We start from the raw sequence: 19,146 nt of genomic DNA on the forward strand, positions 1-19,146 counted from the left end.
ATGCTCCTGAGAGAGTCACTTAGAGTACAGAGGGACACATAAGCATGTGGATAACTCCCCATGGGATTGGAGTCTTATAAGTCACAATTTTACAATGTGTTCTTTTTTCGGTATTTTTTTCCAATTATATATACAAGAGGAGAGATCAAATTTCTATGTGCCAGACTTGCATTCAATATTGTGTTCATCTTCATCGTCTAAGTCATTAAATCAGGACTTGAATTCCACAGATGAGTCAATTCAGCTGATGGTTTTTGTGGAGCCAACGTACTTCTCATCCTTGATCATGTCATCTCTGCTTGTTCTTGTCAGTCTCTGTGCTGCATTTAGGTTCATCTCATTAAATGATCAGAAAATTATGCTGACAAAAAAAAGTAATTTATTTACTGCTGTATTAGTTTGCTGAAATAGTGCATCACGTAGTCAGATCCAATCACTCCTTCAAGGGGTGGCAGAGAGAGTGCGATGACCAACACCTGGTTGTCCAAAGCCATGGAGAGCTAGAGAAGTCACTGGATAAATTTGAAGCGTGTGATGCCAATGGAGAGATATAGACTTTTCCAGATGTTAATTTTGATCAAGTAACTGAGAAATTTCTACTTCAATTTTGGCATGAAAACTATATGTCTCATGAAGAATATGAGAGTATAATTTCCTTGTGTCTAATTTCCAGCTCACCCGAGCAGGAGGAAGGCAGGCATGCAATATCTACCAGCTGTCAGCGAAAACTCATTTAAGGTCTCCTCTGAAAATTTTCCTTGAAAAATCTTGCTACCAAAGTCAGAAGGCTTGGACATGGGTTCAGCTTATCGAATTTTCTGAAGTTGATGGCCAAGAGCAGAGTTTTGAGCCCAGTGGCTGAGAAATGTGAAATGTAGCGTTTGTGTAGGCAGATGATTTTGTGCTTCAAGACAGACACATGCCTGCACTTTTTGCTGAACTACATCTTCATTGAAAATATATATATATTTTCATTTTGTTTTGCCTCTGGTTTTCCATAACCACTTCAGAAATTCAATTCATGCTGTCCTATCAGTAAGACTATGTGGTCTAGAAAGAGACATCTTGATTCATAAACTCCTTTCTCTACCATATAACAGATTCTCTTTCATTAGTTTATCTTCATGCACATCTCCAAGACATTTTCTATGAATTTAGTTTTATCCTTGAAGGTTCTGTAATGTGTTGTATTTATTCTTTTGATTTTATTCTTGTGATACTATATTTAATTTAATATTCTCATACCAAACAGCACATAGGGGCCATCAGCATAGAACAAATACACATAAAATTGTTACCAAATGTTCTTAGTATATATTTTTCAATGGAAGAAAAACAAAACATATCCATAGTATGACTTTTCAACATAGCCACTTAATTACTTAACAAACATTGAATAATAAAATGCAAATGAATTTCTTCAACATCTTTGAATTCTTCTATCTGCAAGACACAGAAGCTTTTCAGAGAGTGGGTGGTCTAAGAAATTGCCTTTTGTTCAACATATTTTCTTGAGTCGTGAATAAGCCTGTGTTTTACTAAATGAATCAGTGCAGCAGTGATATATCATCAGACAATTCACAAGGCAAATCAGTAGGGATGAGGGGAGAAAACATGAATGAGCATCTTTTTGTAAAAGATCGACTATTGAAAGTAGGGGCTACTGGTAATGAGCTCCAGACACACTGCTATAGGAGCGATAAGAACAGGAAATGCTTTGGGCAACACTGTTCTGCAAAAATAGCCCTTTTAAAATGCAACATGGCTGGCCTGTCTTTAGCAGCATAGCTGTTGAAAGGATTACATTAAATGAATTGTACAATAGATGACTCTTGACAGGCTGGCTCCTCCTTGTTTCAGATTCTATGTTATGGATCATGTTTAGCTCTGGGACTGAAACAGCAGAGTCTTTCAACAGATAACATGAAGAAGTTCAGCTAATCTTCTCTGTGGCTCCCTGTTATCTAGCATTAATGAAAAGATTAAGAATATCAGCTTATTTTCATTTGACGGGAAGGACTCTGAGTATTTCTTTTCAGCCATGAAAAGAGAGTCTGACACAATCTGGGAAAGCGCTGGCATTTAAACAACTGTTCTTCGCAACCCAGACGGTTATATAAGATTCACTGGGTGCCATTGCCAATTTACTGAAAGCAATTTTTTGATATTGCACATCATTTCAGTGATGTTGTAAAGACACTGAAAACTGGAATATTTGCTACCTTTTGTTCTAAAGACTTTATTAGTTTGGGAACATCAGATTCCAAACAATGCAATTATTCATCATTAATTTTTTTTCCACTCTTCCCTCTGGAATAAACTCTATTTCAGGTCAAGCTTGTTGGGAAATTTCAATGCGAGACAGAGCAATCAGACAACAAACAAAAGCAGAAGTTTGGTTGTCATGGATGTATTTTTAATGCACGTTCCAGGATCCTTGCTCGTCTGAAGGTGTGCAGGTGTGTAAGCATGACTGTAACTTATATAACACAGGAGCTATGTAGGCCCAAGGACTTTGCTTTTGGCAAAAGAAAAAAAATCAACTCTCTCAGTTAGCAGTGTACAATTTAGGCACAGAAAATTCATAGCAGATGTTCTTTGCAAAGATTTGGTTTGTTGGATGAAGTATAACTTTTGAATACGTATTTTTACAAAATGCCCACCAGCACCTTCCCAAGGCATTTGTTAACTGCTTGGGTAAAAAAGAACCCAGATATATGTCATATAACTTCTTGTGCTTCTTTAAACAATCTTAGTTCTAGGGCCTAGCTACTAAGATGTTAGTTCTGAATGAAACTCTCAGTCAGAAGTGAGGCACATGTTTCTAAACTTCTCTGACTATAACTGTAGTCAATTTCTTAATGAAACAGTATTTTCATAAAGTTTCAACAGTATGTTGCAAATGTATGGAGTTTTTATATTGGATAATTTATTGAAAAAAAATTATCTGAAAAATGGAAATATTATTTCCAGCTTGCTGAAGAAAATTACGTAAATCTTGCAGTAAATAGCATTATGGAAACATGGAAAAGATTATCTGTGGAAGTTCCAAACATTTAAAAATATGAAGTATATGTTCTTATCTAACAAATGGGATGCATGAGAGACAAAGAGCTGATATGGCTGAGGTAAGGTCATTTTTCATATGCCATTTGAAGCCTGTGGGAAGCAAGACATAAATTGAAGGGGTACATATTTTATTTTTTTGGAATTCAGAAACCCATTGACTTGAAGGTGTCCAAGTCCTTATAAGACATTTTAGATCAATTGAAAAACTATTTAATGGATATCTATAAGATATGTTGCATACTCTTGGGAAATTTTTAAACTCCTTGGGAAGACAGAATTTCCAGACACCATTAGGAAACAGATAGAAGTGACCAATCCATTAATAGTACAGTCTAGCAAACTATTCTTGTTTTCTGACTTGAGGCTTTGTCTTGTGGTCCTAAGCAAAGTGTACATTCTCGCTTCTGTTAATGTGAAAATAGGATGAAGCTTAGCACTTCCCATCCTATTTTTTTCTTTTTTTTTTCTTTTTTAAAATCTTTTCAGAATAGACTACTGCCCCTAATTATAACTGTCTGGTACCAGTTTGGATTTTTTAGCATGTCCCTTCTTTTACTTAAGGCTAGATATATCTTATATGCCTTTTATCAGGTTGTAAGCCCTGGTTTGATGTGTCAGATGCTCAGGGATATCTAAAATTATGCCATATGCCTACATTCAAGCACTTAATTCTTTTTGATGTATTTGGTGATCTAGGACTAGAAGGAAATTGTTAATCATAGCTCTGCAGAAACTGAAGACTTGGTCTTTGTAACAATGGTCAGCATTTTGAACCGTGTTTTCTAAAGCCCAATAGTAGGAATTGAAAGACACCAAAGAGAATTTAACAGTCCTTCTTGTGTTTTGAGCTTAAGTTTTGAGTGGAACAGAACACAAACTAGAAATGCAGTTAAAAAAAAAGCCAAACATTTTTTCTCTAATCTGACTGTTAATAAAAAAGAAAAAAAGGAAGTCATTTTCTTCCCTAGAATCAATAATCTATTATTCTGATGAAAATTGTATTCAGCTACCAGCCAGTTGCAATAATTGCGGAATCTGCTATGTAGTTTTCTACTAATTAGTGAATAATACTCCATAAAAGCAATCGCGTGTGAACTCTTTCCTTTAAAAACATAACCCTTGGGAGTTGACTTCCTTACTCTCCTTTGAAAATTCCATCCCTGGTATTTATTATTATATTAGTAAGCAGCTATTATTCAGAATTTGTTACTGGTTAATTGCATTAATTGGAGAAGGCAGATAGGGAGGAAGCCTCATGACTGATTAATTACAGTAAATAGTATGCATGTATAGTTAATGATGGGGATGCAGTGACTTCTGCAAGAAACTCCACTTAGTAGATACAGAGGGTCCAGAAATAGGTATTTTCTTCTTCTGAAGACACATACCCTGTTGGAAGAACTTCTCATTTTTCACATGGTTGCACTTGCATTTTGTCTGAGGCTGTTCACTGTGAAATCATAGAATCATAGAATGGTTTGGGTTGGAAAGGACCTTTGCAGATAATCTTATGCCTCCTTCTCTGCCAAGGGCAGGGACGGCTTCCACAAAATCAAGTTGCCCAGAGCCCCACCCATTGTGGCTTTGAACACCTCCAGGGATGGGTCAATCCACAGCTTCTCTGGGCAACTTGTTCCAGTGCCTCTCCACACTCTGAGTAAGGAATTTCTTCCTGATGTCTAATCTAAATCTGTCCTCGTTGAGTTTAAGATTGTTACCCCCCCTCACTATCGCTACACTCCCTAATAAAGAATTCTTCCCCATCTTTCATGTAGGTTCTCTTTAAGTACTGGAAGGTTAGTATAAGGTCTCCTGAGAGCCTTCTCTAGCATGAACAACTCCAATTCTCTCAGTCTGTCTTCATTTAAGAGGCACTCTAGCCCTGTGATAATCTCTGTATCTCTGTTCTGGAAGTGCTCAAACAGCTCCATATTTTTCTTGTGAGAAGAAAGATCTGGGGTCCCAGCACTGCTCGTGGGTTCTCACATAGATTGTGAATCCTGTCCCTCAAGCTGCTGCTCATGCTTCTTTGGATGCAGTCTAGAATAGCACTGGCTTTCTAGGCTATAAGTATATGTTGCCAGTCATATCCAATTTTTCATCTACCAACACCTCCAAGTCCCTCTCCTCAAGGTTACTCTCAATCTTTCTATTGCTGAGCATGTGTTCATGATTGAGATTGCCCCAACCCATGTGTAGGACCTTGCACTTGGCCTCAGTGAACACCCTGATATTTGCTTGGACCTGCTCTCAAGGCTGTCCTGGGCCCTCTGGATGGCATCCCTTCCCTCCATGTGATGATAACTCCACAGTCTTGCTGAGGATATAGTCAGTCTCACTGTCTATGTCACTGACAAAGATGTTAAATAATATGCATCTCAGTATGGACCTCACTGGTCTGTCTGGACATCAAACTGTTAAAAAAAAAAAAAAGCCCTACATGACTGGGACAACATGGCTTATAAATCCATCATTGCTCTGAGCTTGTCACAACAACTGAAAATATCAGACTTATACTCAGAATCTTGTTAGGTACAGAATGAAACAGCAGTGTGTATATGACACAGACATTTATTGGAGTAATGGCTTTTCTCTCCCTAAACAAATACAAATGCTTAGAACTACAAGGAATTGAAGTATGGCAAATAAATTCAGCCTGTTCAGGAGAACTTGAAATGACTTAAAAAAAGGCTGCTGAGTTGCAAATGACACAACAAATGGGTGCAAGTTCACATTACACACTTTCTGAATATGCTTCAATGTTGTTGTTCCAAATGCCTGCTTAGATGTTTTTTTTGATTGTTCTAGGCAATTTATCTTGGCTTAAGACTGTGATCTAAGTGGAAATGATAAAAGAGACATTGTCACAATGGAGTCAGTGGCTCTGAGTCATACCTCCTACATAATCATTTCTCTCTTTTACTGGACCTGCTAATATTAAGGATGCTTTTGAGTGTCTCTTCTCTGTTACTGAGATATTTACTGTGCCCTGTGGTAAGCATTTTCATGGAACAGAGAGTCTGAGTAAATGGTCTCTCTAAAGGACTGAACTGTGGTGACTGGAGATAACATATAAGTAAAGTAATTTCTATCTGCCAATTGAAGTATTCTTGCAACCCACTTAAGTATTGCTATTCTGTCTTTAAATATAGTTCATGGTATTGTCAGTTATTGTCTTCTTAGAAAGTAAGAGCAACAACAGTAAGCCAAATGAGAGGCTTCTGCAGCCCAGCATGATCTTTCCAGTTGTGATCAATAGCAAATGACATCACATAGGGGTATAGGAAGGGGAAAAGCATGAGGTTTGAAGATCTGGTGGGCACTGTATGTGCAGGACTGTGTTACACAAAAGTGAATGATATAGTCTGTGTGGAAAGCTCTTTAATCTGGTGGGTGTTAAATCATATTATGTTTAGGAAGGCTGAAAAGTCAAGATACTGAACATGACATCCCAGATCTACATACTAAAAAAGTGTTTCTGAATTGGATTTCAATCATGAGGTTGAGTACACATATAAGATTTTTATTTATTTATTTATTGAAATTGCAACATAAACATTAATATAGACTAAATTTGGGGCTTTAGATTTCCAGCTTCCTTTTCTAATACATGGATTATTTTTCTTCTCAATGTATGATTATTGGTCCAGCCATTATATTAAAATGGGAGCAGGAAATGAATGGTCAGGCCTCATGTACATGTATTGAAGGTTCACCCTCCTGCATCTTCTCTTTGTGATATGTATCTTTTAAAACATCTGTCTTGTGCCAAAATCATTTAAACCAAGAACAGAGAGTGCTTCCTCCCACAACTACCTTATGCCCTCTGAATGCAGTTGTTGAGAATAAAAAGCATAACGTGGATTTGGACATGGATAGAGGCATAAAGTGTGTGAAGATTTTGTTACATTCACATTGGAAAATAGAACCTCAGCTGTAAAAGGTGTCAGCATTGTTGAGCAAACATCTTGAAATATACTTATATCAAAGAAGAACTAAATTTACCCTACACAGAAGGAAATAATTCTTTGTAAAATTAATTTTGATGTGAACATTCATAAACACTGTGGCTATGGAACACTGCATGGAATGTGGACACCTTACCCTTACTACTCTAGTGATCAAACTTCCTGCTCTAATACATCAAGTTTTATTTTTAGGTGGATTGCTTCCGATTTAAGGAAGAAGGCGTATAAGTAGTATAAGTAATCTTACCTACAGGAGTCTCCATTCTCTTACACAGAAAGTATAATTTTTCCTTTTTTTTTTTTTTTTTAGTTATATTGATTGCAATACAGCACCTGTGAGACTGTGGAGGTTCCAGTGTTATCAGAGATGGAAATGTAGTCTATCTCAATGTAAATTATGTCAGTAATAATGGAAAAAATGGGGACCCTCAAACATTTCTATGAAGTTCAGTGTAGCCACATGAGGGCAAAATCCTATCTTTATTTTTTGTAAATAGGTACAGACATATGCTAGTGAAGTCATTTGAGACTGAAAGTGTCACCTGTTTTCTGTGATATACATAGTGAAAGCTTGCAGAAGTTGTAGTGTATACTGTGCACATGGATAAATCCTTTGATTTCTACGAGCACTGATTAAAGCAGAAATTGATGCACTGTGTTTTAGAGATGCTTTAGTCCCTCTCCATTAGGTCCTGAATTATTCAGAACAGTGAAAGTTATGTTTAATGTAGCTAAAATTAATTACTAGAATTAATGAGATATTGGTTGATACATAGTACCTTAAATATGCAGGTGGTTCTCAAGGAAACAAAACCAAGTTTTAGAAACCAAACTCTCAAGATTTCTCTCAGGCTGAGGCAGACTGATCAAATTCGGACCAAATCTGTTTTTCTTCCCACATCTGCTCTCAGTTTACATGTGAGTACATGAATTTAAAATCAGCACAATTGCGTATGTGTAACTGAGAACAGAATTTGGCCCTTCAGCTGCCTCTGCACCTCTCCTTTCTCATAAAATTTTATTTTTCTTAGCAAATGATTTAAATATGTTCAGTTATGTTCTTGTCCAACATAGATATCTGCTCATTAGGCGTCTGTGTTGTGGAATAAGCTGTGGATCAGCAGCTAAACATGAGAGTTTAAACAGATCCCTATAAATGTTAGTTTGTTTCAAGTCCAACAAAGGCATAGAGCTGTTCGTCTTCATTAAATAGCTGGTGTATCCCTGAGATTTTGGTATTTAAATGGCATCATTTTCCATCCTACGCCTCATAATCTTCATATTGCACCTCTTCACTAAATATTACTTCCAGGCCATGATACTCAGCTTACTGTTATTTAATTTTCCTTTTTTTTTTTTTTTTTTCCCCTTTACAACTCTTTCTTCAGAGCCAAATCTGGATTGTTCTTACAGGCAAAATCTTGGTGAAACTCCCACTGAAATTGATGCAGACAATAATTGGCTCTGTGTTTTCATTCAGATGACACCTTTTAGTGGCAGCTGGCACACATTTAGGAAGGCTCTAGGCACCCTTGGTCTCTATGTTACTCCCACTGATTAAGTTTAAAAAAGGACCTCAGTGCTTGTTCCTCTGCAAGTATTTTGCTGATACTCTTTTTGCTAAACCAGTTTTTCTTATGAAAATCTACAAATGTTATATCTGTTAGCACTCTATTCCCTGTTGGTTCAAACGTGATGACTGGGTTACTTTTCAGAGCACCTTAAGTACAGTATAAAGTGTTTACATTGTATGTTCATAAAAAAAGAATAAATTTCCATGACATTTATGCAAATTTCTGGTCTAGATTGTGTAAACTGCACATTCTTTGTACACAAAGAATGGGCCTTATTATATTAGTGAAAATAATCAGAACAATTAAAAGGAAGAATTATTTATTCCAAATCCATGTAAATCTATAAGTCATCAAAATTAAAGATGATAATGTTTGGATCTTTGGGATTAGGTGGAGGGAGAAATAAAACAATATGAATGTGAAAAAAAGAACAAGTTAACCTTAAATTCCCTGCTGGCATCCTTAGCTTGCACATGTGTTTGGCAAACATGAAATACTTGAAATATGAGACCTGGCAGTCTCATGGTGCCAGACATAGTTAGCATTAAAAATATTCTCCCAAATTATTAAAAGGTGCTCCAAAGCTGCTGCAAAAACAAAGAATTCCTAACGCCGAAACATACTCTTTACACCAAGTATGTACGTGTCTCACTGTCCTTTAACACTGAAAAAAATTCAGATACATTCACTCACTGTGGACAGATAATCCTCACAAAACACAACTACCAAACATCTCCACGTTGCAAAATCACTGGCAATATGACTTTAAAGAACTTCCATTTACCCCCATGACGCCATCATATAGGCAACTGCTTCAGACTCTTGTGGCCAACAGAGGCTCTGCATCTCTCAAATCCTCTGTGCTTTCTCATGCCAGAATTTCTGCTTTTATATTGATCTCAAGGAAGTGAATGGGGTCACCATTCATTTATTTTCTGTAATCTTGTCAGCTTCTAAACTTCACTGACAAACAAGGTATACATCTTACCTGATTTAAGTACTGTAATTTCTTCTACTTTATTTCAAGTTTAGTTGATATCACTTCAGATAGAATAAGTGTATCCACCCAGAATACTGTTATTACATGAAATGCTGAAGGTCACTTAGAGGTAAACTTTCCTACTGTGCACGGGATTTATGCACATACACAATACCATTTGTCTTCTGCAAGAATAATATGGTTCAAGGAGAACTGTTACTTAAATACTCAGGAAAAACAAGAAGGCTGAAAAGCTGTACTGATTTGGATGAAAATGTGCTCTAAAAAGTGGAAGTTGGGTAATTTGTGTCAAAACAGCCTTTTTTTGTCAAAATCAATAAAAGGCTTCTTCGACACCCTAATGGAATCATTCCTATACTCATTAAAATATTTTTTTTAACTAAGAAAACTCAATGTATTTTAATATTGAACCTGGAAATATTTAAAATGTTCAAAATTGTAACATGGCTCTTTATTATTTAAAACACATTACCTTAATGTTATGTTTTTTTTTCCTCCTATAGGGCATTCCAGCACTTCAATTTTATGTTTTCCTTCGGAAGGTTACAAAAGGGAAGTTTGCCAGTGAAATGGGCAAGCTTGTCCCCAGCCAGCCTTCCTAATGTGTAAATAGAGATAGGCATGTTAGCTGACTTCCCAGTCTTACCGGTAATGTTCTGCCTGCACTAAGGAAATTCTGCAACCAAAGCAGGTATAAAGCAGATCTCTCACATACCTATGCCATGCACATTCCAGAAGTTAGTAAGAATGGCATCAAACTACTAAAAACTTACATTAATCTAAACTGATGCTTACAAGATCTGTACAAAGAAATACCATGAGTTTTTGATACATAGGTTCATTACAAAGCAGTGATACCTTTCTTTGGTGCTTTTGGTAACTGTAGCATGCCTTCCTTAGACTCAGTTAATTGGGTTTGGCTGTGTTATGTTCAAATGATTTTAGTTCACAGCTCTGCTCAGCTTGGTCTTCTGATGAATGGCTACAGCTCTGTGAAAGAGAAGGTGGGGACTGTACTAACTAAAAGCACTGATATCAGTATAGCTATGCTCTTATCGCTATGTGATAACATTTTGTTTTTGTAAGTTAGATTATGAATGTCCCTTGGGGAGACTGACTTCTCCAACTTCAGGGAATATGTAAGTAAATGTTTACTTACTGAAGCTAAAACAATAGAATTTTATAAGTCGCCTTTTGTAGCAGGGCTGCAGTGCCAACTGGCCACAGAATTCTCAGGTTAGTGGACCACTGGTTGGATGATTCTTCTTGTTACCAGAAGTATTTAATATAACCTGAAGTCATGTTACTTTGCTTGTCTGTACAAGTTACTTTAACATTCTGTAATGGTGTGATCACCAGTACCTAAAGCTTAGGGTTATGATGATGTGTCATGGTTTGAGTTATGTTCTTTCAGATTCTGAATAGAATAGTGTTCGTTTCCACACATCAGTAGGAAGACTGCTCTCACCTTTGATTTCTAAGCACAGCCAGGTTATGAGACAGAGATCTGACATGGGCTTGACATTCGTGAAAGAGAGGATAGATGTTTGGCCATTTATTATCTGTAACTGACATTTTATAAGCACATATTTCATATACAAACTACAGCAATGGCTTGATGAACTTGACCTAGGTAAACCTGCCTCCTTTCATCCCAATATTTGCTGTGTTTTCACAACTTTTTATGCCAATAGATAGCAAGCTACAAGCTAGCACCTTGCTACATTCTTTTATTTTTTTCTGGGCATGTATTGTGGGATGTTTTTTAGATGTAGCTAAAGGCAGGTTTAGCTTATCACCACAAGAAACGCTGCTTGCTCTGAAAGTTCTTACCATCTATAACACTAAGTGAATGAACTGTGCATGCCTAATTACTAAAAAGTGCAGCTTTATATTAAACTATTAAATGAGATTTCACAGACAGTATAATGGTTCAGCTGTCTGATAGAAGCATTATACTCATGACGATCTGAGTTGAATGCCCCAGTGATGACATATACTTGAAGCCATGCAGACTTGGAGTGTAGTGGAATTGCTAAGTCACAGCTTGAAGCAGTGATTGAGCACCTGGTGGGAAGGCAGGGCCAACCCAGGGGAGCTCAGATGCATACAATGCGTTTGAGTGACCTGAAGGGTTGGAGTCAGGATCCACCCCTTCCCAGACCCCACTTAAGGGTTGGCAGGGAAGGCAAATGTATCTTTCTGGAGATCTCTGCATATCTAAGGCCTTCTGAAAGTAACTAGTTTCTTTCTCTTATTTCTGTGCTAACTGCTGTTGTGTTTGAGAGAATCCTTACCTGTTGTAGCCTGGGATCTTGCTGCTCTGATATTATTATTTTGCTTTCCATTCCATTATGTGGCATAAAGCAGGTTGAGGGTGCTTTCATAAAACAGAGCTCTATCTCTCTTCTGCTCAGATGCTCTCTGTCAGGTAGGTTGAGATGAAAAATCTTGATGATTACTGCCAATCATTAGCACCTGTAGCACCTGAACCTGGGCACTGAAAAACAACCGATTGTCCATGTTCTGTATTATCGTGAGGGTCAAGTGAACAGGAGTGTATGTTGTCTTTACACACACACACACACACACACACAGAAAAAAAAAAAAAAAAAAACCCTCTGAAAATATCTGCATGTGCTTCCAAAGCCTGTGGTACTTCAGTTGTCTTTAAATTTGCAAAAGTAGTTCTAAGAGTCAGCTGGTGTCTACATGATTAAAACACTTTTTTTTCCCAATACTTTGTAAAATAATGTGGTACAGTTACTTATGGAAGTGCACCATTTGTTCTCTGTTCTTAGAAGAAACTAAACATGCTTGAGGGAGCAACAAAATTCTCTGTTACAGTAACAGCTCTGGCTGTAACCCAACCAATTCTTCCCTGTTTGTCATTCTCTCTCCCCGATGCTAGTAACAAATACATGCTGATCTGATAAGTTGCTTCTACTGTATTTCCTACCTTGACTTATAGTCAGGAAACTTCTGAAGGTTATGACTGGCATGTATTGCTCAGTATATTGATTGTGGCTGGCTGTATGTTACCAATGACCAGCTAAAATCTGCTTTTGATCACTCATTTTCCTTAACTACTTAATATTTAAAAGATCAATTTGAGCCAGATATAGAAGGACTACCTGTGCACAGGCAGCCAGAGATGGCCTGCATAGAAAATAACAGTTAAACATCAAACTTAATGATGTAAAGTTTTCAGAGCAGAGACAAATAAGTGAAGACTTCCAAGTATCCATCTCTGGCAGAGTAATAGGCTGGTGTCAAATTAGACACAGGTTAAGGTAGGAGGTACGGTATGTTCACTCGGTGATGAATGCATCTCACATAAACTATCAGGATCTATTTTGCACATAACTGACTACAAAGAAATGTAATTAACTCTATAGAAAGACATACAAAATAGTATCTAGATTTCCTTTTATTGCATTCTGTGTTTGTAGATCTCTTTAAGATTGTAAAGCATCTGCTATGAGGGTATCTAAGATGTTGCTAATTTAATTGGCAAGGAGCCAGAACACAATATGTGTGAAAGTAGTTGGTGGTCTCTTTAATTTAAAATTTATTAAACCCTCCTGCTTGGCATCATGTCCATTGAGCATTGTAGAGAGGTTAAGTCTTACCTAGGAACTGAATTTTGAGGGTAGGTCCACAACAAAGGAATCATGAAATACATCTACTGCTTCCTCTTAATTCAATGACAGACTCTCAGACTCTGTGGAAATAGTTTTTTAAGACCAGTCTGTCTTTAATTATGCCAATAAACCCTGTATGTCTATCGGTCTATTAGGGAAAACATTGCTGGCATTGGTTTTAACACAATGTTTTTAATTTGCTTAAAGGATAGGGAAATAGAGTTAAAACAATTGTCCTCAAAACGGGACTTAAAGAAGGATACAAAACTAAGTGCTGGGTTTGCCAGTGACTAAGAATGGGTTTTCAGCAGTCTGACACAAGATTTTCCTTATTTTCCTGCCAAAATAATGCAATGAAATATAGAAAAATAAATGAAACACATGCTAAAAGTAACAGGTCATGGGCCACATCCTTGAATTCCTATTAGTACCCAATAACTACATAAAACTGGGAACTGTAGACATGGAGCCCTTATGAGCTGCAATGTACAGGAAGTCACATACAGAGTTTGGGGCTCCTGAGAGGGGGAAAAATGAGCACAAGGGGTCCAGTCTCAATGAAAGCAGGTCCCTGCATAAGTCAGACACAGCAAAAACTGTCTTCTTTGACCTCGCTTTTCTTAGCTGAGAATCCTCTGTTGCCTGGACACACTCTGAGTTTTGGGAGTCTCATCTTCCCATCTTTATTCTGGGAGAAGGCTGGGAAACACTTGCCCGGCTGCCTGCCTTGCTTTTCTGCTGCAGGACTTTCAGGGTAGGTTCAGAATAGGTCCATGCAGCCTGTGTGTGCGGTATGGGGAGGGAGTTCGATGGAGAAGGAGGGAAGGGAGCACATACTTCCCAGGAGGTCACTTTGCTACTCATGGACAGAGCTTACAGTTTCCAGTACAGTTTAAGCCTTCTGCTCCTCAACCTATGTCCAACCTGGTTTTCGTCTTGGAGAAAGGAGTCTTTGTCTCACAGATATCTGATGTTCATAAACAACCCTTACCAGGTAGCTTTTACCAACTTACAGGGCGAGAAATTGAGTATCTGAGCACTCAAGGCCCAGCACGATTTAAACTTACTGCTTGTTCTTCCTCAGTTATCTTTTTTTCATTACATCTATTCTCTTTTATTCTTATGTTTCTGAGACATTAAAAATTTTGTGCTCCACTGTGATTTCAGGAATTTTTCTGTTTAAAACTTGGTTTATCATTCAGTAAATAATTCTCAAGAGTTTGATGTTTTGCCTTAGCATGGGCTGAGTATGCAAATGATGTGGTGTGTTAACATTTCAGAAAATACAACTTCTAGAGGGAACCTCTTGAACGTTGAGTCTCTTGGAAGCTTATTCTGTTTGACACTAGTAAAAGGCAAAAGTCCCAGTTAAAATAAAAAAGACAGTTGTTTACATAAGCAGATTGTAGTTACTTTAATTATTGCTTTTGGCAGGATCCTGGAAGTTTAATCTTTCCTAAATCCCACAGCAATGTCTGCTGGCTAAATGATTTAGTTACAATGAAAAAATATTCAGCCACTACCTAACTTAAATGCAGCTATACACTAGAGCAATGTCACCCGCGGTAGTTTCACTTGGATGAAAGGGGAAGACTGTTCTCATTTACTAATTCAGTTAGAAGCCCAAGGAACATGAGATACATATAAATCTAATTTCTTTAGCACACTAATTCAAATAGAGTTTAGGTCTTTGACTTCTCAAGAACTTATTTATGTTTCCTTATGTTGGTCAGTTGTTGCAACATAATTTGCTCAGTTACCTCTTTGAGGAGGCCAGTTTTGTATGAACAAAAAAATAATACATTCACAATGTGGGCAAAGTGGCAAAAATGGCCTGTCAACTCAGAAGGATCTACATTCACCATCATGCTAGTGATGTAGAATTTCCCTGTTCTTGAAAATATAGTGCAAAATATCAGGAAGCATGGATAGGCTGTGTTTTCTGGGGCAACTGGTGAGTGCGGCTAAAGCTGGGCCATCACCTGGGGTCCAACTCCAATACCAATGGTCAAAAGGAGATTCCTTTGCACTTCTGTGACATTTCTTTAAAAATTTAACTTATTACTTTGAAAATCTATTTTAACTACAGAGTTAGCTGTAACAATTATTTAATTTTTTTGCATGAGGAGTGATTTAACGTCATCACTGAATGATACCTTTCTCTTGAACTTTTTCAACCAACCTTTATTTTTCTCTTAGCCTTTTCAGATATAGTGGCTACATCATCAAAGCATCCATTCAATTGGCAAATGGCTGCGACTGAGCCACATTCATTACAAGTGCTAGCACTGAGAGCAGCTGGTCTGTATCCACCTAGGTTACACTGACATCATATGTCCTCACAAAATAAGAATTTTATTACTTTAATATTAAAGAAGTAGACATCAGAAGAAAAGCAAATATCTGCAAACTATTTTATAATAATTCTCTGTGAAGAGCCTTTACTCAAAGAATGACTTAACCCCCTCCCTTGGTGTTAGAGTGCTAAGAATCTTTACATTCTTTGCCCCTTTTAAACACAAGATATAAAACTTATCCGTTGTGATAACTGACGATCCTTTATAACATATATATGTATTTAATTGCAAAACTGGTATATGATATGGTACATCTTGCAAAAGCAGGGATCTCAGCAATACCCAGTAGAAATTATGGTTTAGATTAAGCTATTAAGTGACTTAGAGCTACTGATTTTTTTGTTGTTGTTTTGTTTTTAGCTTTGATTGTTTATTTTAGTCTTTCTATTATTTAGAATTGAGTAAAGCAGCCCATAAATATCTAATTTTATTTTATATTTTTTTCCCCAGTATGTGTTGTGTTAGTGGATGCTCTTGAATCATTTTAGTGAGCTCTGGCATAAGAATCCTAAAGGATAGAGGAAATATATTCCATATAGAATTCTATAACAAGAATTCATACTTTATGTCAGAGATGATGTTGAAGATAGTGTTAACATCCTTTTTGGTAGTGTAAGAGGAAAGGAGAATGTGTATGGAGGTTAAAGGGAATAAATAAAATGGACTAAGCTATTTCTTTCACATTAAAAATTGAATCAAACTCTTTTCAAAATGCCTTTTGGGCTATTGGATATAGATCTCCTGACAGCTGCAGATGTAGTCATAGTGGTTTTAGAGAAATACAGTTTTTTCTTCCAAAGTTCAAGACCTGAGCACTGCCTAAAAAGGGAGACATGCCTTCAAGCAGTGAACTTTTGATATTCTTCTGACTTTAATGCATACCAACACTTGGAGTTCAAAGCATGGATTTAGTAACCCAAGAAAAACAAAAACAAAAACAAAACAAAACAAAAAAAAAAACAAAAAAATACCCTAAGACATTAATTTCAACCATGATTATGTAACAGGGAGTGATATAACGTAACTTTTACTTGGGAAACCTTGAAAACGCCTGGCTGTTGTGCTTTTCCTTTTGGAGTGAAGTGGTGTAGGGACAAAAGATTATTTTCAATCTTTTGAAACATTTCAAAGTGAGCAAACATTTCTGATATGCAAAAGCGGAGATCTCTAGCAGGTAGCAACATGAATGCCTTCAACCACCTATACTATGTACTTCCACACTGTGAGTGGTAGCTATCTACCATATATATATATCTCTATCAGTCCAGGCATATAGCCACTCATTTTATCTGGGTCACTGTTGAGGTGCTCTGTGCAAGGCTGGAGCCAGAGGTGCATTTCTGGGGCTGGCAGGGGAGTAGGCTAGTGTTTAGTCGATTTGGGGAAAAAATTGATGGTGCCCTATGTTCCAGTCAGCACCAGCTCTGCTAAGATTGCAGTTGTATGCTTTTATCCAGATGAAATGTGTGTTACTGGGTTTGTTTCTTCTTGTTCTTGGCAGACCACTTTCAGGCAGCCCAAATCTCTGATGCAACATGTGAAGCAGTCACACAAGGACTAGAGCTGCACAGGGAAGTGCATTGGCCCTCCTTTTTTTCAGTAGTGGTATAGATTGTTGCAACATTGATAAGGCTGCAGAAGTAGAACCTTAAAAGTAACTTCTTCTGCAACCCAGAATTTGAGGGTTTGAGAATTTGGTCCCTCTTCAGAGGGAGCAATGATCTTTCTTTTAAAAAATGAGGCCATTGAAGGGCTACCAGGTCTGACTGTAATCATCAAGCATTTCTGTAGAACAGAAATGAGTTAATGAGTTTTTATCCAGCCTGGCAAACAAACAAAGCTAGGTCTATGGAAGAGTATTACACAATAATGATGTCACCTTAATGGTATGGAATATGTAAGTAAGCCTCATTGTTGGGACAAATACCACATTATTATCACTTTATCTAGAAATTGTCCTTAACTCGAAAAACTGTCCTTAACTCAAAAAAAGACAAGAAAGAATTTCTTAGTATTTTATAGTTGCATTTACAGTGCTTAATCCTTGGGAAATGAAACCAACAACAAAAACAAACACTAAACCAAGGCATTCTTCCTAGCAGTAAGTGAGGGAAAGTTTCACAACAGCAATGTGCTGTTCACTCCCCCTTTTGGGCAAGCAAATATTGTTGAGAAGACTCAGAGTGTGGCCTATTCACTTAGAAGTACTAAATCCTGATTAATCCTTATTTCTATGAGTGCAAATTTCTTTCTTTGGAAGAAAACGATAAAAAAAAATGTGATTTACTGAAGATTGAATGGAGTACTTATCTAATGTAAAATGTTTTCAGGTTCTGAATTACAGTAAAGCCTTTGTTTGCTGAATCCAATTGATTTCAGGTGAACTAGTTAAAGTTTTAATTTTTTTTTTTTTTAACAGTTATCTAAAATATGCTTAACATTTGACATATGGAGGCTTCAAGGGAGCTTGAATATAAAGCAAACAGAGCTTGGTGTCCAGCTGGACCACTGACCCTGCTGGCCACATTTGCAGTTATAATTAGGTTCCTTTTTGCTCATTTGGCAATGTGCTGGGTCTTTGAAGTCTGCATTTTCTCTCAGTGTCTCTCTCCAAGTCGCTAAAGACATAGGGCTCTGCTCCAGCTTTGACTCCAGGTCTCTCACATGGGGCTCTCACTAGTTTGTTATGTGTTCTTCTCTGGTTGTCAGTACCTGTGTAGCAGAGACCCAAAGTCCCGAACATGTCAGCCAAAACCTGAATGAAAGCTTCTGGTTTCCATAATGCTGGTTTTAATCTACTTGGTTGGGCAAATAACTTCTCTTTTTCTTGGTTTCCAGATCAATTAAAGGACTATGTTAGTGTACATAGTTTTTGCAACACTTGAGTTGCAAGGGAGAAATGTTCTATCTCAGCACCTTGGAAGATGATTCAGCTTCAGACATTGGTCCTTACCTGCCTAGCTGCACAGAGTTAATAAAAATAACTTTTCTGGCAGCAAAGGCCAGAAATTGATATGGCCTGACCTTCCTGTAACTTTTTATTCAACTGTGAAAATACTGATCTAGTCTATGTACCTATTATTTTTTTTAATTATTCCTGATCATTCCTGTTATATCAAGTGGACTTAAACTTCAAAAAAGAGAGGTGATAAACATTTTCTCCGATGAGAAGTGCTAAATCCACAAGTAGGCAATGAAGCCTTTTGTGGAAATATCTCACTATGTATTTATTTGTATATGCACATGTATGCATATAGATATAAGGTTATGGGAAAACTATTGACACAGTTACATAAGACAAATGAACATCCCAGGCCTTCATATAGCCCTCATATTTAGATTTTCATATACTTAAAAGTTACAACTGTGTACTGTTTCTTGTTGAAATGCAATTTGCTTTCATAAATATCTGTAATTTTTAATTCTTATTGAATGAGGCAAAATATAAACAAAGTTCCAGAAATATTTCCTTAGTAATTTTCTTTTTTCTTTTTTCTTTTTTTTTGGCAATTTAATCCAAAACAGTATATAGTA

The 19,146-nt window shown here is 37.0% G+C and overlaps 1 protein-coding gene across 4 annotated transcripts in view; it reads left to right on the forward strand.

Annotated features, from left to right (window-relative positions):
* AHR1A (aryl hydrocarbon receptor 1 alpha) overlaps nt 1-19,146 on the forward strand; it is a 250,483-nt gene that overhangs the window by 126,412 nt on the left and 104,925 nt on the right. For all 4 annotated transcript variants that reach the window (XM_046917049.1, XM_046917058.1, XM_046917054.1 and 1 more), the window contains exon 2: nt 10,702-10,750. The gene's annotated coding sequence lies outside the window, so the exon portion shown is untranslated. The remainder of the gene's footprint in view (nt 1-10,701; nt 10,751-19,146) is intronic.

This window comes from Gallus gallus, chromosome 2 (genome assembly GCF_016699485.2).
Source record: "Gallus gallus isolate bGalGal1 chromosome 2, bGalGal1.mat.broiler.GRCg7b, whole genome shotgun sequence".
Taxonomy (NCBI): Eukaryota; Metazoa; Chordata; class Aves; order Galliformes; family Phasianidae; genus Gallus; species Gallus gallus.